The sequence below is a fragment of the Oryzias melastigma genome, linkage group LG1 (genome assembly GCF_002922805.2).
Source record: "Oryzias melastigma strain HK-1 linkage group LG1, ASM292280v2, whole genome shotgun sequence".
NCBI classification, from domain to species: Eukaryota; Metazoa; Chordata; class Actinopteri; order Beloniformes; family Adrianichthyidae; genus Oryzias; species Oryzias melastigma.
Window position 1 is genome coordinate 21,329,208 of NC_050512.1, and position 17,074 is coordinate 21,346,281.

At 38.5% G+C, this 17,074-nt stretch overlaps 1 long non-coding RNA gene across 1 annotated transcript; it reads left to right on the forward strand.

Moving 5' to 3' along the window:
* Nucleotides 1-8,871: 8,871 nt before the first annotated feature.
* Nucleotides 8,872-10,988, forward strand: LOC112157351. Its single transcript, XR_002921141.2, has 2 exons — nt 8,872-9,538; nt 10,556-10,988. It is a non-coding gene; the product is annotated as an uncharacterized LOC112157351 (long non-coding RNA).
* Nucleotides 10,989-17,074: the final 6,086 nt, after the last annotated feature.

Below are 17,074 nucleotides of genomic sequence, written 5' to 3' on the forward strand. Positions count from 1 at the left end.
TCTGTTCCCTATAAAAAAGGAAAGTGTGTAATAGAAGGAGGTAGGGACAGATCAGCATGAAAAGAAGGGGTCTGCCCCGTTGCGAAGGGGTCAAAGGTAAGAAAAATGGGCTGTCTATTGAAGACATTTTTTTTTTTTTGCTTCTCTCTTTACCAGCAGTGAGCAGATGTTAGACCTGCACGCCTCCAGCAGCATGAAGCCTCTAAAGCTAGCAGTGAAGCAAAAACAGCTCCATGCTGGTAGGAAGCTATATTCATGCACATGTGCACACTTATGGATGTCAGAATAAGTGTGTATGGGGGGGTCAGACACGCTGACTGCACAGCCAGAGCAGCAGTGGATAAAAACATTTTGAAATTTAATCCATCCACATATATGCATTAATAGTTTTGCATGTAGCCACTAAACTTGATTTATTTGCAAATAAACTTGATTTATTTGCAATTTTTCCTTTTTTTATAGCAGTTTTTCATCAGTTAAGGTTCTTATTGATGTTAATGTGTGAGATTACCTGGGAATGTATGGATTGAAAAGTTCTTTAGTCTTAGAAATTCTATTAAACTCCCACTACGATCATCTTTTGATGTATTTTAAAAGCGTTCCCCGCGGTCTTTTAATTATGATTCTTCCGCTTCTAGCTAAAATAAAAAAAAAATATTTATGTTTTGTTGGACATATATTCTGCAAAGTGGCAGGAGTTCATTAGAAATTCAACTCAGAGGTGTGGGCGGGATACCAGGTGCAGAGCAACCCCACCCCCTCTTCCTCTCGCTAATGGGGAGAAGAGCAGACGGCTTGTGGCTCGCCCAACGTATTTTATACATCCCAAATATGTTTGTTTTTTTACACCTTTTAACACCTAAAATGTTGCAGATGACCCTTAAATAACACATTTTTTCTGTGTCAGAATCTGCTGGAATTACATTGATCTTATTAACAGTTAAAAGATTCACAACGTTTTGAATAACAAAATACTCAAAAATGCAATTTCAATATGAGTTTTCTCTATATATGTTCTACATCAAGAGAAAAAAATGCTAAAAGAACATGTTAAAAACACCAAAAACCCACAAGGTTTTAACACTTTAAATGATCCTTCTCAGTTATTCCTAAAGCCAACCATGAAGGAATAAATATCCTTAACAGCTCTCGGTTAATTCACAGAAATATTTTCAACAGTTCAGCTGGCACTTTTAACGGAAACATGGGATGTTGTTAATGATGAAGTGATAATCTGTGTGAACTTCCAATTCTGTAAGCTTTTACATAAGAACTCCATCCATTTGTGTTGTGGGAACTTGTGAGCTGTTGTGCAGACTATTGATTTTTTTGGATGTAAAAAAAAGTATTTATTTTATTAACAATATTACTTTACTATAGAAAGCAGCAGGGGCGGAGCTAATTTTTTTTTTTTTTTGTCAATCAACTGTCAAATCATTCAATCAACCAATATTTATATAGTACTTTTCACATAAAAAAAATAAGAAAGTGCTTTACGGGCTAAAAAAACAAAATAAATATTATAATGTTGCACCATTTAAATGAACAGCAGACTACTAAACATTGTGTGCGTTTTATTCATGGATTCTGATAAATATAGCAGCGTATTTTTAACCTTTTTATTTGTAACGGCCGTCCACTCTGGTGTTCTCATTTGTCACCCTTCCACCCCCCATATAAAAGTGTTCTAGCTCCGCCCCTGGAAAACACAAGTCTTTAAGTGTAATTAAAGAAAAAAAATATTTCAAATTGATTATTTAAGATTTATTTTTATTTAAAAAAAAATACATCCACTGTCTGGTCCCTCACACTTTTAGAACCTCATTTTTACACAAACACACAAAAAGAAGAGCCTGAAATATTTGCAGAAAAATAGTTTTGTATCAGTTTAAGGGAGAAAAAAATGTAAGAATTGGTTATGCAGCCAAAGAAGGTTAAACAAAGAACTCTGACAGTAGGTCCAGAAATTCACATTTTCCAGGCCGTACATTTAGTGCTAAACGCTGTAAATAAATGAACGAATAGGTGTATGAACCCTTAGGTTTTTGTAATTGGATTCAAAAGGAACACATTCTTGGATGATAGCAGTCTAAGGTGATTTGTATTAACTACCTAAAATCGCAATAACAGTTTTTATCATGAATTTCATCTGCTACAAAAATCCTGAGTCAGATCTGATAAATTATGTTTGTATTCAGTTTTTAACACCATCGCCTTCGTTTGCATTATCGGAGCTTGAGGGAGTTGGATGTTTCAGTGTGGTAAAGTTCATTTTCCTTGATAATTGGCGAAACACGAGACGGTTATGCAAAGTGTCTGTAGAATGGATCAGCTTGACTGTATTCATTGTGTTAGTTAGCTTGGGGGCATCTTGATGCAAATGTTGTCTCACAGCTGTTCAATGGGAAAATCCTCTTCTCTTCCTTGTTTGGGTCTTATCATTCACCTGGTAAAATGTGTTGCTGTGCATGCCACTATTCCTTGGATATAAGACTTTCCATGAGAAAGTTTGTAATTCCCAATGGAAATTTTGTTTAACAAATGGTGCACACAAAACGCAAAAACAAGGAAGCACAATTTAACGTTTTTGTGTGCTGGTCCCAAGTCCGAGTGGTTGTGTCAAGAAGGGCACAGATCAAATATGTGTTGACTTCTAATGCTGCGTTCACACCAAACGCGAATCACGTGTCAAATTTGCATTCTCCGCTTCTCTTGCCGCACGCCAAATTTACTGCTAGAAGCTAGTCCAAAAATGTGTTTATGAACTTGATGCTCATGATACATATAGGAGGAGCTACTCTCATGTTTTTAGCCTTATTGCTTCGTGATAGCATTGACTGTATATTTGTCTACCTCATATACAGTCATGGACACAGAAGACACAGATGATGGTTCCATGTGCAACAGCTTTAACAGCACAGGCTAAAAGTCCACAGGCAGAGTATCAGAGATCAAACTAGAGTAGTCAGGGTCCAGGCGAGGGTCGGGGCAGGCGGCAGGTAAACCAAGTCAAAGACAAAGCGGGATCAGGTAAACAGAAGATCAGATCGGGATGTGATGCTCAGTATGCAGGCTGAAAGGCACAAACAATACTTTGCAATGAGCGAGGCTCTGTGTGCTGCTTAAGTGTCATATGAGCGGCATCCAGGAACTGCACGCTGGGAGATGTAGTGTTAATACTCTGGAAACATCTCCCGCCAGTGACCAGAGGTGGGGGCAAGATCACTGATTCCTGACAGGTTCATTTATTTTGAAGAGCTCTACAAAAACAGTAGCAAAAACATGTAAACAATACTGTTTATAATACTGGTAAAACAATACTTTTTCCAAAGTGGGCTCACATAAACCCTTTAACACCTGAGGCATTACCGATACACAAAATCTTTAACACACTAATTTTTTTGCTGTTTACACAACGTAATTCTAGCAGACTCTGAAGGAGAACAGCGGCATGACCTGGACAAAGTATTGTTTTACTGCGCAATATTCACTTTAGACATAATGTAAACACATATAACTTCATGGTGATATAGCAAGAGTCACCAGCTTCACCTGAAGCTGTTAATTAACCTCTGATCTGTTAGCTTAGAAATCCGATCTTGGCCATCTGTGTTTCTGTGTATCAAGAAGACAGTAGGTTTCACCTGTGCATAATGACAAATGGAGTCACTGTTTTTTCTCTCTTTTTTTTTGCAACAGACAACAGTGTAACCACAGCTACAAGTTAAAAAACCTGTGAACTGCAATGGAGGAAACCACATCATCATCTGCATAGAAAATTACAATTGGTTGAATGGAATGAATAGTTTTGCATGTTTTCTCTGCAGATTCTTCCCCCCTTGGGACACTGACATCCTCCCACGCTACCAAAAAAAGATGCATATCAGGTTGATTTATGATTTTTAAATGACAGATACGTATGTGTGCTCTTTAGTCATACATTTGACTGGCAACCTATTCATTTAAAGGTTTAAACTGACACAAACAACACTCACATCAAACAGAAAGAAAAAAAAAACATGCAAGAAAAGACAGCAGGAGCACTGAGTCAATGAGCATGTGGCAAAAGATCACAAACAGAAAGGTCTGTAATAAATATTCGACACTTTGCACAGCCAACATTCAGACTGTAGATTCTGCGATAGTTTATGCTTGTCAGGCTGACAAAGGTTGTGTTTGTGTATCTGTATTATGAATGACATTCATGTATTTTGAAAAGTGTGTCAGTGATAAAGAGACACTAAGATTCCCTTCAGCGACGGCCTTTTAACTCGGTAATAATGGTTACCTTGATACAGCGATGCCTTGTGTTGTATTCTGTGCTGTTTTGCATTTTAACACCATTTGAACAGAATGATAAGATGTGACAACTCCTTGTCTTGTCACGGCAAATTAATTAAACAGAGAAAGAGAACACAGAAGTGCGTTAAAAATAAAGCGTGTTGTATTATTCAAGTGCTACCACAGTAGAACATGTTTTCTAGAATATTCATTTTTTGGAACAACGTTTTGAAGAGGTCTCTAACTGTATGAAAAGTCTGTAGTAAGTACAATTGTTTTTCTTTTTTTCATTGATTATTGGCTCAATTTATTGTGGTTTGTATTTATGCTAAGGTTTCTTGAAGCCAGATTCTAGACTTCTCAACCATTGGTTGAATTCAAATTGCTTCCCTACCCTTCTGGCTTCTCCCCTTTGCTCCAATACAAGGGTCATTTGGAGCTGTACTGGTGTCTGAAAGTGTCTTGCTTGTATGGCAAGCAAAAAGGGTCATAAATTACCAGGATAAGTGGTGTAAAAAATGGCTCATCGGCCATCAGAAACACAACACAGCTTTTATGCACATTTTAAAAGAATCACATTATTTACATTGTCTCGTGTTCTAAGACGGGCGTAAAAAGCTACGCCTTAGTGGTCAAAACCTCACGTCCGAAACGCCATTCTAGCTCAAAACTACACATCCAAAGCACTATTTATTTGTGTCACATACATAGACCGCTTATAAGAACTGGACATAAAAAATGTTGAGGTCCCCCACAGAAAATGCATTACCCCCAGCCGTCATTATATCATACCAGAGCCTTTGCCGTCACTTCCTGAAACGTTTACGGCCATGTTGCAACTGACTGGCACCATTCGACAGCGATTAGTCTGAGTCGGTCTGTGTCACATTTTTAGAGGAATTTCTGTCACCAGTCATGAGTGAGCTTGTTTCGGCTTTTTCGAAGTTCACATCCCTCCCACTGAAAGGAGAATCTGTCAATCAAACATTTAAGGCGGGACCAGCGAGCACCACATGCTTATACTGAGCCACCTGATTGGTCAGTTTGTAAATTGAATAACGTGCAATAGAGAAAAACTACCGGTAAGACAGAAGATGGTTCGAATAATGTATCAGAGCAAGAATGAATTTTCTGACAAATAAAATGACTGAGTCTATGGGACTTTGACTTTCCTGAAACCCATGGGTAATTCCTATTTAGAACATGGGAGGGGTTGAGCAGTCAAGTTCTTACCTATACAGTCGATGGTCACATACATGCAGCCGACAGTATGTTATAGATTATGACCCCTTTAGCTTGCCAAACAATTATGCTTTCTGGAGAAACTAATTTCTTCATGTGGGTGTGCTCTCAAGCTTAGAGGTTTACATTTAAATGTAAGTAATGTTTTTTTGCTTTTGCATAACTCTTTAAAGTTTTAAAACCAATGTTATGTACTTTCCGAGTGCTAGCAGCTACGTACTGACTTAGATGACCGGCGGCTATTGATGACGCCATCAAGCGGAGACAGAAGAAAATTTTGACTTGACCCTTGATTTGCCCAAGGCTTGTCTTTCTTTCTTTCTTTTTAAGGAAATCAGTTGAATATCTGAATTGAATGCCCAAAATCATGACCCACGCTTCCGTTTTGTTATGTTGATGAATTTATGGTTTCAGTAAAAAACATACAAGTCCTTTTGTCTGCAGTGGAAAAGCCTCCGTTCATCTCATACTCTGCTAGACATGCATGGCCTTGGGAGAATGAAGTTTCGTCTCTCATGAAAAGCTTGTTGTTTTTTCTAAGAAAATAATCACAGCTCTAAGCAACACATGTTCAAAAGCTCTGAAGGAAGTAACTAACAACGCTAGCATCAAATTCAAATCAATAAGCAACACAGTCACATGAGTCCCATTTTTTGAAGGGGCCCGTTCACATAATGAGTTTTCAATCTTTGGACGCCCCTTATTGGTTTGCCCATTTTTCGCCTGTTGTCAGCCTGAGCATCATCATGTAATAGGTGCTTGCAGCTTACATTAGCCTTATCAATACTTCACAATACAATGATGTAATGGTGTAGCACCATCAACTTATAGCTATCAAGGAAATGTCAGCGCACACACATACACTTAGCTTCTCTTGACATGTCCCATGAACAGGTCACTCCGTCCTTACAACCCTCAATGACCCTTGGCAACTCAAAAACTGGCAACATCGGTGTGGGTGCATGTGATTGTAACCATGGACTATATAAGAGAACTCCGTCCTTACAACCCTCCATGACCCTGGGCAACCCAAAAACTGGCAACATCGGTGTGGGTGCATGTGATTGTAACCATGGACTATATAAGAGAACTGGACTGAATGACCCCACCCCCTTTCCATTCCAAATAGGAAGTACTCACAGGCTTCAAGGTGCCAAATAGACTTCTGTTGAGAAATAAACAGCTATTTAGAGATAGAGATTGGCCCTTATTGTCATTGTCACAGGACAAAGAAATTGGAGCAACCGTTACAATGCAAGAAGAAGTTTAGCAAAATGAAATGCAGTGAAGACACAATATAACATATGTAAAAATGTAAAAAATATGTACAAGAATTTGTACAAGTATTAAAATATACAGATATATCTGTGCATATATACATAGACAATATATACATATAGAAGCATCTATCTAGATGAACTCTATTCAAATATGTAGTTGTAGAGTTAGCTAATTCCTAGTCATTCTGGGAGAGAATCCCTCCAACAAGTGGACATTCTAGAGTTTTCTTTTTTTTTAATTTCTTTTTTCCTTAAATTAGTTTTTTTAAGAGTTTTTCCTTACCTACAAGAAGGGTCTAAGGTCAGGGATAACCAGTTTAGTTTAGTCTGTTAAGTTGAGAAATAAGCTCACTCAATCCAAATTGTATTTTCCAATATTGTTATAATCAATTTATTTCATTTTTAAAAGATTTTATATAGGTTTAGTTCAATTTTAATAATCCTTTCCTCAGACAGATCAATCTGGATGGATTGTGTGGATAGAAATCAATAGAGTAATTCATCAACACACCAATAGAGAGAATGTCCCTCAAAATAGGGGTCCTTTTGAGAAACAGTCTTCACTGCTGGACAGTGTGTATGAAGCATTTTAGTACATGCTGCACTGCATCTCTTGTGACACACTCAAGTGCAAGAAATAAAAAAAAAAATCTTTCCCCATAATTTAGAAGGATATGCTTTCTAATAAAGCAGCCATCAATGTCCTTGCATGAGTCTATTTAAAATCTGTCTGGAGATGAACTTTGCTGTTCCGTCCTTGCACAAACAGTCATACCAAGCAAAGAGATGGTCAATCAAAGGCGGAGATACCCTTGCACAAATGAGGGTTAAGAGTCCCCGAGTGTGTGCAGGGGTGTATATGTGTGTGTGTGTAAGCGTGTACATGAGAACGCAGGGTAATTGAGGTGCCTGGTCCCTGAGTTTTGATAAGGGGACTAATGGTGCATGTGGTTGCTGGGGAAACCTTTGTTTGAACAGTACAAGGACCTTCATTCCTCCACACACACATATACACCAACAACACCATGCACACACAAAATCCCTGTCAAATAAGTGTGTAGTGCACGCATCAGTGATTTAAAAAGAGCCTGCAAATACATTATGAACAAGTCCTTGGAGGCACCAGCAAGTAAGTAAGTAAGGCAGGAACTACCTTTTTTCTCTGTCTAGGAGGATTCAATTTCTACCAAAAGTGTCAGGTTGTCACAATTTGCCAAAATCTTGGAAGGCTTTTGATCAGATGGAGAAGAAGGCCCCAGTTCATTAAGTAGTGCAGGAGTACGGGTGCAGGTATTTACACAAAACAACCCCCCGCCCCTGCCCAACACCCCAACACACAAGTGTATCTTCTTACGTGACATTCATGCTGTGAGCGCGTGGGCAAATTGGTAATATTGCAGGGTGCATTGAGGCTTATACATTTCAATGGTTTTTAAATTACATTTTAAATTTAGATGAGCTGTTTCTGTTTCTGACAAATGTGTTGTCCCGTTAGCTTACAATGTGTTGTCCTGTTTAGATGAGGGGGCTGGGGGCGCGTAGGGCACACGATTCCAACGGAGGCTCTCTTGGGTAGCCAATCAGAAACAACCACTTTTTTTGAAAAAAAAAAAAGCATCCCTTGCCAGGTTTGGCTAATCAGACACTTTTTAAAGCACTGAAAGACCTCTATTTCTGAAGTGGGTGTTGACGCTTTGGTAAAATGTGTTGCAAGTTGTTGCCCATAGCTTCTGTGGAAATTAATTAACGGCCTTTCAATCAGGCATATTCATCAAAGCAGATAATCACGCTCGCAGAAATTTAATCAAACTGAATGTTTGATAATGCTTCTGCAATTTCTTATGTAAACACCATCATTTACAGAGCCACTTCCCCCACAAATACCTATTGGTTATTGCCAATACCCCACCAACTCAGCTCACACTCCCAAGCGGATCTCCATGATCTATCTGTGCAAATAATACATGGCAGATACATGCAGGAAGAGGATTAGTGCCCATAAATGTTTGCCTTATGCAATCAATCTGTGTATTTCACAAGTACTGCGCCAAGAACTACTGAGCCAAAGACTTGTTTTAAGAGTTTGGTAAAGGAAATTACAGTTCAAGAAATCACTGATTGACGTGTGCTAACATCAAGAAATCTCTTGAACACTTGTCAAAATAAAATCCACTCTTTCATGGCATGCTTTTTATGCTCCTTATGATATTGATTTTACCAAGTGCTCTCGAAAATGTGCTCATTCAATCTGTGTTTACATTCTTAGTGAACCAAAAACTTATTTGGACCTTCACCATCCCAGACTTAATGAATGTGTTTATCCGCGAGAGGAGAAGGGCCAATTTTGAAAGCATTAGCGAAAAAGTGTGAAAGGCAAACAAAGGGGGGAAAAAAAGGAAAAAAAAGAGCTTCGACAGTCAAAATTTTCTCAGAAGACGTTGAGCTGAGAAGTTCTGTAGCTATAGCAACTGGCAAGCAGCATCTCCTGCAGGGAATGAAAACAGGATTCATGATTCATTTCCAAACAACAACAGACTGAGACTCCAAATACACTGAGGTAAACTGCCACCCCCAGAAAGTCAGGCTTACAGCTGTGAGACGGAGGGACCAAGGCCAGGGCAAATAACAACAACCACTTTCATCCGCAAACTCAACTGCATCTCTTCTGGTCATTGCTGTCCGTTTGCCTCCAGCAAGCTTAGCTATGCTTACTTGCAAGGACAAATTGCTCCAAGGTAAGCAATAAGTTTGTCCATTTGCTAGTTGGATAGAATTTAAAAAGTACCTTTTTTTAGTGGGGTAGCTTGAGCTGAAGGTAAAAATAAATGCACATAATTTTCCAGTCAAGATGCCGTAGAGCAGGGCTGTCAAACTCAATCACACATCTTAGGTTGCAGGCTGAAGAGGACAAACATTTATTGAACAATCTAAAATGAAATTTTTGGAAACTGTAATTTTTTTAACATAGTTATGAACTAGATATATAGTGATAATGCTTATATGAATGCTGTAAGCTGAAAGTGGCTGAAGATGCTACTGCTGATAGTTGAAGATGCTGAAATTCATAGCTAAAAACACTGAAGCTGATAGCTGAAATCAATGAAGCTAATAGCTGAAAACGCTAAATCTGATAGCTAGCTAAAATATTAGCTAAATGCCAAATTAGCCAAAAAAAACAAGAAAAAAACTAGGTTAGCCAAAACAGCTAGCATGTAGCTGAATAAACGTCAAAACTGGCTAAAAAAAAAAAAAAAATGAAAAAAAGGCTAAATTAGCAAATGATGAGAAATTGCTCCCAATCGACCAACCTGTATAAATAAAGGTTAAAAAAAACATGTTCCTTACTCAAGAGGAGAAACTTTGAAGTCTCACTCATTTAGATTGAATGGTTTAATACTGTTAACTCTGCCTTTTACTCATACAGAGCTGGGGAAAAAAAAAAAAGTATTGCTTCATTTTGCTACTGCTACATGAACATCTTTCAGAAAGATTAGAAGCTGACACATCTGCTCCCTTCAAATGCTTATAAAATGCAACTGAAGATCTTAGAGACTACTTCATTAACATTCAAGTTTTATTTTTATGTAGTGAAGCTTTGGTGAATTTCTGGGGTCTTGCGTCACTCTACACACCACTCATTAATTAAGTATCCACTCTAAACAAATAGCCAAATTCCACGCCTTCTTTTCTCATCCAATCACAATCTAATTTCTGCTTTCAAATTCATGGATGTTTATTCCTCTATATTCCAGACAGTTTTGCCAACTCTCCTCTGCCCCCTTCTCCACCTGAACCATGCGATGTCGGGGACCTGGCTCTACCACCATCAGCGTCTGGGCTCTGGGAGTTTTTACATCTACGATCCAAGCGTATCCCACCAGGCTAAAGATGTCATCTACCCAGAGCTTTACCACCAGCAAGACTATGGCTAATTCATGCACTTTTTGTTTCACAAATATATCTTTCTTCGCATTTCAAGATCTCTCCTTACAGAAATGTAATTGTATTGTTATCTGTCACATTGTTTTAGTAAATGCTGTCTAATGGCCAGGACTCCCTCGGAAAAGACGTTTTTGACTTCCTTCCACTTAAATAACATTTTAAAAATGTTAAAAAAAAAGGAAAATTGTAGAGGGTCATTATATTGTAACTTAAAAAGAATAAATGAGCAATTAGAAAAAATAATGTAGACCATGTATCTTCCAATTGCAGCCCCACTCTAACTGACGACGGCCTCCAGTTAATGCTGGGGTCTAAGAGGTGTTTGTTACTGATCAGCTCATCTTCCCTGGGTCGTGCAGTCGTTCAGATGTCGGGTATTTGTGGCATTTTTGTTGCTAGCTAGTTTAGGAATCATTCAGTTTAAACTTAATGCGGTGGCATATGCCAAAGAACATTCTGGTGAGGAATCCGCACCACATGGCACAGAATGGTGCAGATGGTTGATATTGAGAAGACGGTTGCAGAAAAAGGAGCAACAAGCAATTCATTTCCTGGTGGAGGTGCAGAGAAAGCGAGGAACGAATTAGAAGAACTGGTTTGAAAATGGATTATTGCACAAATACAGAAAGGTGTTCGTGTCTCCAGGAAAATAATTCTCATGAGATGAAGAAGATTTTTGATACGGAAACTGATGTTTCTGATAGAAAAGAAAAGTTCACAGTTAGTGGTAATAAGAACATAATACAATGTTTTCATCATTTCAATAAATCCTGAAATGTTCATTGAGTGGGTCAGCATTTCTTGACCGATTATCACAGCAAAACCATTAGCCATCACCATTCTGTCTGTGATGGAATATACACCAGTCTCTAATAAACGCCGGATTCCAAATTTTTGGAATAAATGTTGGGATTACTATCAGAAAATAAAGTTTTTTTTAACACATTTTTACTTTAAAAAGTATATTTATTCCCAAGGTGCATACATGTTCTTAAGGCTGTAGACGGCTTTTCTGCTGCATGTTAAAGTAATCCAATACTTACTGGAAATTTTCTTTACCGCAATTTGAATGTAAATCATAGTAATTTAATAAAAAAGTCTATGGAGAGAAAACAAAGGTAAACATCAGTTTTTGTTTTTTTTTTGTACAGCAGCTTTACTGGGTGTGCTGTTCGTTTGAGTCTAACCACAGGTCAACATTATCTCACCTCCAGAGCACCACATTGAGAAGAGCTGTCTCTAGTAAGACATCACTAACTCCTTTGGGTTGTAAATTACCACCAGTAAAAACGTGATTTGTTATTTTTTGCATTAAGCATAAGCCAACATAACATGTGTATGGCGCTTTTCTGTTTTATTTCTCCCTCTCACTCCAATAGCGTTATCCAGAGAGAACACAGCATTCACACATAACAGGACCGCCACACTCACTGCCAAAGAAAATATATTTAGCAGGCCAGGAATTCTTGCACACCATATTTAGCAGAGTGTTGAGCACTGGTCTGAATCATAACAACCATGATTGGAATCTCCTTATTTCAAAGTCCCCATTCTTGCACCACTATTACAGTCCAGTATTTCTTGCCACATTTTGTCTGCTTAAGTAAGCAGCCGCAATCAAGACCCTGCCTGCTGGGTCTACTGTGAGGCAGCTGTGCCTCATTACTAATCAGAAGAACGGAGACACAGCGCCTGGAAGACAGCCGTCTTGTGTGAGTCAAAGAAACACACACAGAGGGTCTTCTTCTCGCTGGTTTGTCACGTTTCTGCGTCTGCATGTCATTCACACCTTGCCTATTTCACAGCGTTTCTCTCGGGTAGCGAGGGACCTCCTATTTTTAGTGGTTTTTGCTTCCACTAATGCTCTCATGATTTCACTGCTTTCTTTGGAAAACACCAGTTATTGTAATTTTCCCCACTGCAGCCAATAGGAAGTTCTCACATTTTAATGTTTCTGTTATGACGAACCTGTGCTAAAATTCTATGTAGCGTTTAGCCAAGCAATTCATGATGTAACTCAAGTTCTTTGCTTATTGAATTGTGCTAAAAATGTCAAAACATGTTGAAGTACAAATAGCAATAGTTGAGATCTTAAAGTTGAGTGGGTCATCCATTGAAAAAAATCTTGAAGACCATCTTTTGATCTATTTAAGTGTTCCCAGTGGTTTTTAATTATGATTATACCAATTATGGTTTTAGCCAAAATACAAAAAAAGAAAAGTCAGTTTCAAGGACAAATTCCCACCCTTCAGCAAATATGATGTTACCAATTTCTCAAAGTAAAAACCTAATAAATAAATACTAACACTTTACAAAGACTATTTATGAATCCAGTGTGTTCCAATAATCAAAACTTGATAAATGATTAATGATAAATTGTTTAAACATGATGGATTGTGGTCTATGTTTGCCAATCTAGTGAGCATTGTTGCTCTCAGGTTTTTGCAGAGACTTCTGGGAGATTTTCCCTTTTGGACATATTGGTGAACTATGTAATGCACTATGTAGTGAGTGGCGAAGGATTTTGGACACAACCGTAATTTCTCTGGAGTGGCAGCAGCTAATTAGAAATTCGCCTCTAAATTGTGGGCGGGACCGTTGGTGCAGACCCCACCCACAAGTTCCCTTGGAATTGCAGAGAGCTTGGAGCATGGAGCTTGCGGCCCGCTCAGCATATTTTTTGTGTAACTATGCAATCTTTTTAAAAAAGCATGTTTTTCTGCTCTTGATTCTTAATGATTTGAAGAAGAAATATTCAGAAATGCAATTTTAAGCCTAATTTTCCTCAGTTACGTCTTCATGCAAAAAGTGCCTAAAAAACATGTAAAAAAAAATAAAAAAAAAAATACCAAAACCTGATTTTAAATGGATTGGTCTTTAAAAAAAGGAGCACATTGCCGTAACTATTTATGTTTTTGACCTTTTTACCAGGAGATTTAAATGGTTTATACCATGCTATTCTTAAGCTTTTCATATATATCCATATAAATCATAACATGTTTCCTTAGGGACAATAAAAAACACTTTTTTTAAAATTAAATATGAATTATTTCTGCTGGCTTTTTTCCTACCTGAAAGTAAGGCAACTAGATATCCTGGGCATCGCCTTTCACTCCTTGTGGGTGATGCCCATTTTATGACGTCATCCTAGAGTGTCATCTCCCATGAAGACCAACAACATCCAAACAGACAAGTTAGCAAGCCTGACAAAAACAAATTTGCCAAAGCTAAGTGGCATTCCCAGTTATAAATTAATCATTTTGTAGGGTATGGTTTTACACTCTCACAGTTAGAGTTGAATTGAGAAAGAACAGCTTCCTTTAGTGCTAAAGTAGCAGTTAAATTGCTTTTAGTAAATTGACATTTTACAAAGTTTTGTATATTTTGATTAATTATCAGAGTTTAAATGATTGGAGTAATGTCAATTTTAAAGAATAGTTTGAATGTGTGTTCTTTATCACCGTTTCAGGTCGTGTGACAATTATTATTTATTTTTTTTTTTTCAAAAATCAAAGTCGGCAAAAAGCTGACAAAGGACACAAAGTTTTTCTTATTTTTAACTTTACTGTTGGGAAACCATGAAGTTATTTTTGGTAAGTGAAAGTTAAAAATACATAAAAAGTGTGTAAATTATTTCATTTAGAAAGTTTTATAGCACGTGTCAAGTCCACTCCGTTAGCGCTCCAGCTAAAACTGTCATTTAGGCTAGTGACTAGCCGCCTCTGTTTTCTCAGCTGTCCCACAGTCTAAATGTCAATGTTTTCTGGGCTACCAATGCTGTCCGAAAATAGTAACTGAGTAGCTGAGGCTTCGTGAAAAAAGCCATGCTCCAGAAAATGCATCGTTCTGCCTGACTCACACAGCAGAGGCACCAGAAATCCATGCCATCCTAAAGCCAATTAAACATGCATGGGGGTGTAGTGACCTCAAAGAGAATAAACGAATGGATGGCCTCTGTCTTTCCCAGCCTTTCCACTCCATAATTTACTTTCCTCAATGTCTTCCCCAATTATGGTGAATCATTTAGGATGCCACGGGTGTACCCGGGAAAGTGTTTATTTTGCCGTTAACTGCTTTCACAGAAAGTGGAGGTACGATGCTGATCAGGAGCGGTGCTGTTCTAATAGATGACGCTATATGGACATGCACTAGCGGAAGTAATTCAATTCAAAATGTTCTTGGAAAAATAGAATTTTCTCATGGGTTTCAGTCCATGATGGCCTAAATTAGATTCTGGAATGGCTGGGAAATGTGCCTTTTGTGTTTGATGCTGCTTAGCAGTGCAGAAGAAGGAAATGGGATGGAAATATTAAAATGTCATACTGTATATGGATGAGCTGATTTTTCAACATTTAATAGGATTCAGTCTCTATTTTAAATGTCATAGTTGCCTTAATTAACAGACACAATGTAACACCAGTTTCAAAATTGGGCTGCTTGTTATCATGCTATTTATTCACATGCATTTGGTAACACTGGATTTTTGCAATGCCTGCTATGGGCAGTGCAAAGCACTCTGGGGCTTCCCAGAAGAAAAGTCAGTCTGTTTAATAAACTTTTGCCTCTTAATTAACATACTTATTTCGTTGAGTGTTTTGGAAATCTTACTATGACAAATCTTTTGCAGGAAAAGTCTATTCAGACTGGAAAATGTAATTGGTTGAACCAAGTTCATGTAATTAGGTCGGGTTAAGGCCTGAACCTTGAGTTTGTATTCAGTTTACCATCAAATGGACATTTCTGTTTCAAATAACAGCTTGTAAAAAAAAAAAAAAAAAAAAAAATTGGAGTGGAATTACGAGTGTGGGGCAAAAGCAATGAGAGAAAAAATAATGGAAGTCCTAACTTTGCAATCCTTGTTGGGATAGTTCACTGATTCAAACTTTATATTATTTTGATCAATTCCGAGCGTCTGTCAATGTCAGGAACAACACTTTTGGTACAGTGGAGGCACGCTGCAAGGCGGTTACTAACAGGTGACAGCTTAGAAGGTGCACTGGTAAGTGTTCATGACATTTAGATTGTTGGGAAAACACTGTGAGAAGAAATGTGGATCACATTAAAAATAGTTTTAATGAGCCTGCATCCATTTAACCCAGGGATAGGCAGCTCCAGGCCTCGAGGGCCGCATTTCTGCATGTTTTCCAACATACCCCGCTCTGGCATGTTCTAACTGGCAGGACACACCAGAACCAGGTAATCAGTTCTGAGTAGGGCTTGGATATCTGGAAATCATGCAGGCACATCGGCCCTCGAGGTCTGGAGTTGCCTATCCTTGATCTTTATCTATTTTTTTTTTCTTTTTTTTTTTAGCTTATCCTGTCTAACAGCTGAGCAGTCAGATACAAGCTGAGAGTCTCTGGTGTTGGGCAGATTTTACTGTCACAACAGATATTTATTGAGTATAAACCCCTGTTATATTTAATGCTAAACTTTATCTATTTTGATCAGTTTGTATTTGTATGTTTGCGGGACCGCCGCAGAGGCCCCCCACACCTGAGAGCAGGAAGGCACAGGAACACAAGGAGTGCAGGCCCCAGTCCAGCCAGAAGAGCAGCCCACCACCACCCAGTAGCACAGAGTATCCCCCGGCCCCACCCCAGGTATGAGCCCCGGACAACTCCCCGCCCCTTGCCCAGGAGAAGGGCACCCAAGAGAAACGGAGGTACCGAAGGAGTGTTGTAAACAAGGCCTGACCAGGCACATCCACTGATGGAGTTGGTTCCAGGTCCCCCAGCCGGGACTTGAACTGGGGCCCTCTTGCAGCGAGGAAAAAGAACTAACCACTGCCCCACCCATAACAAAACCTTCTTCAAGAATAGGGTCAAATAGTTTTGTTTTTGTCTTGTTTAGGCTATTAAAAAACAAAAGACACCTAAAAAAAAGGCCACTTTCCCATCAAGATAGACCTAAAAACTTTCCAGAAATTATTGGAACACTTCAGAAATATCCCTACTTTCTTTTTGTTTTTGTTGTTTTTACAGTTGAGCAGACCAAAAATCCCCCCATGTTTACTCACATGAACGCTTCCTGATATCTTGGGGTGCATTCCTTTTCAGCTTGCTCGGTTTGTTTTCTAAGAGAGTCGACTAACGGTACTAGATGTTTTTCTTCTTTTGCGCTTTTCCTTGTCAATTACCTCTTCTGGCAATCTTTCCCCAAATCTAGCAGCTGTTGGAACTGCATGATATTTCCAGGAGCTTGGTCCACTCAGTGTGTAAGCAAACCAAATCAAGGTGTGAACATTTTCAACGATCCCCACCTGTTCAAAGAGACAGCACGGCTATCTTTGTGTTAAAAAAGAAAATATAGTAAAAAACAGCTTTTTC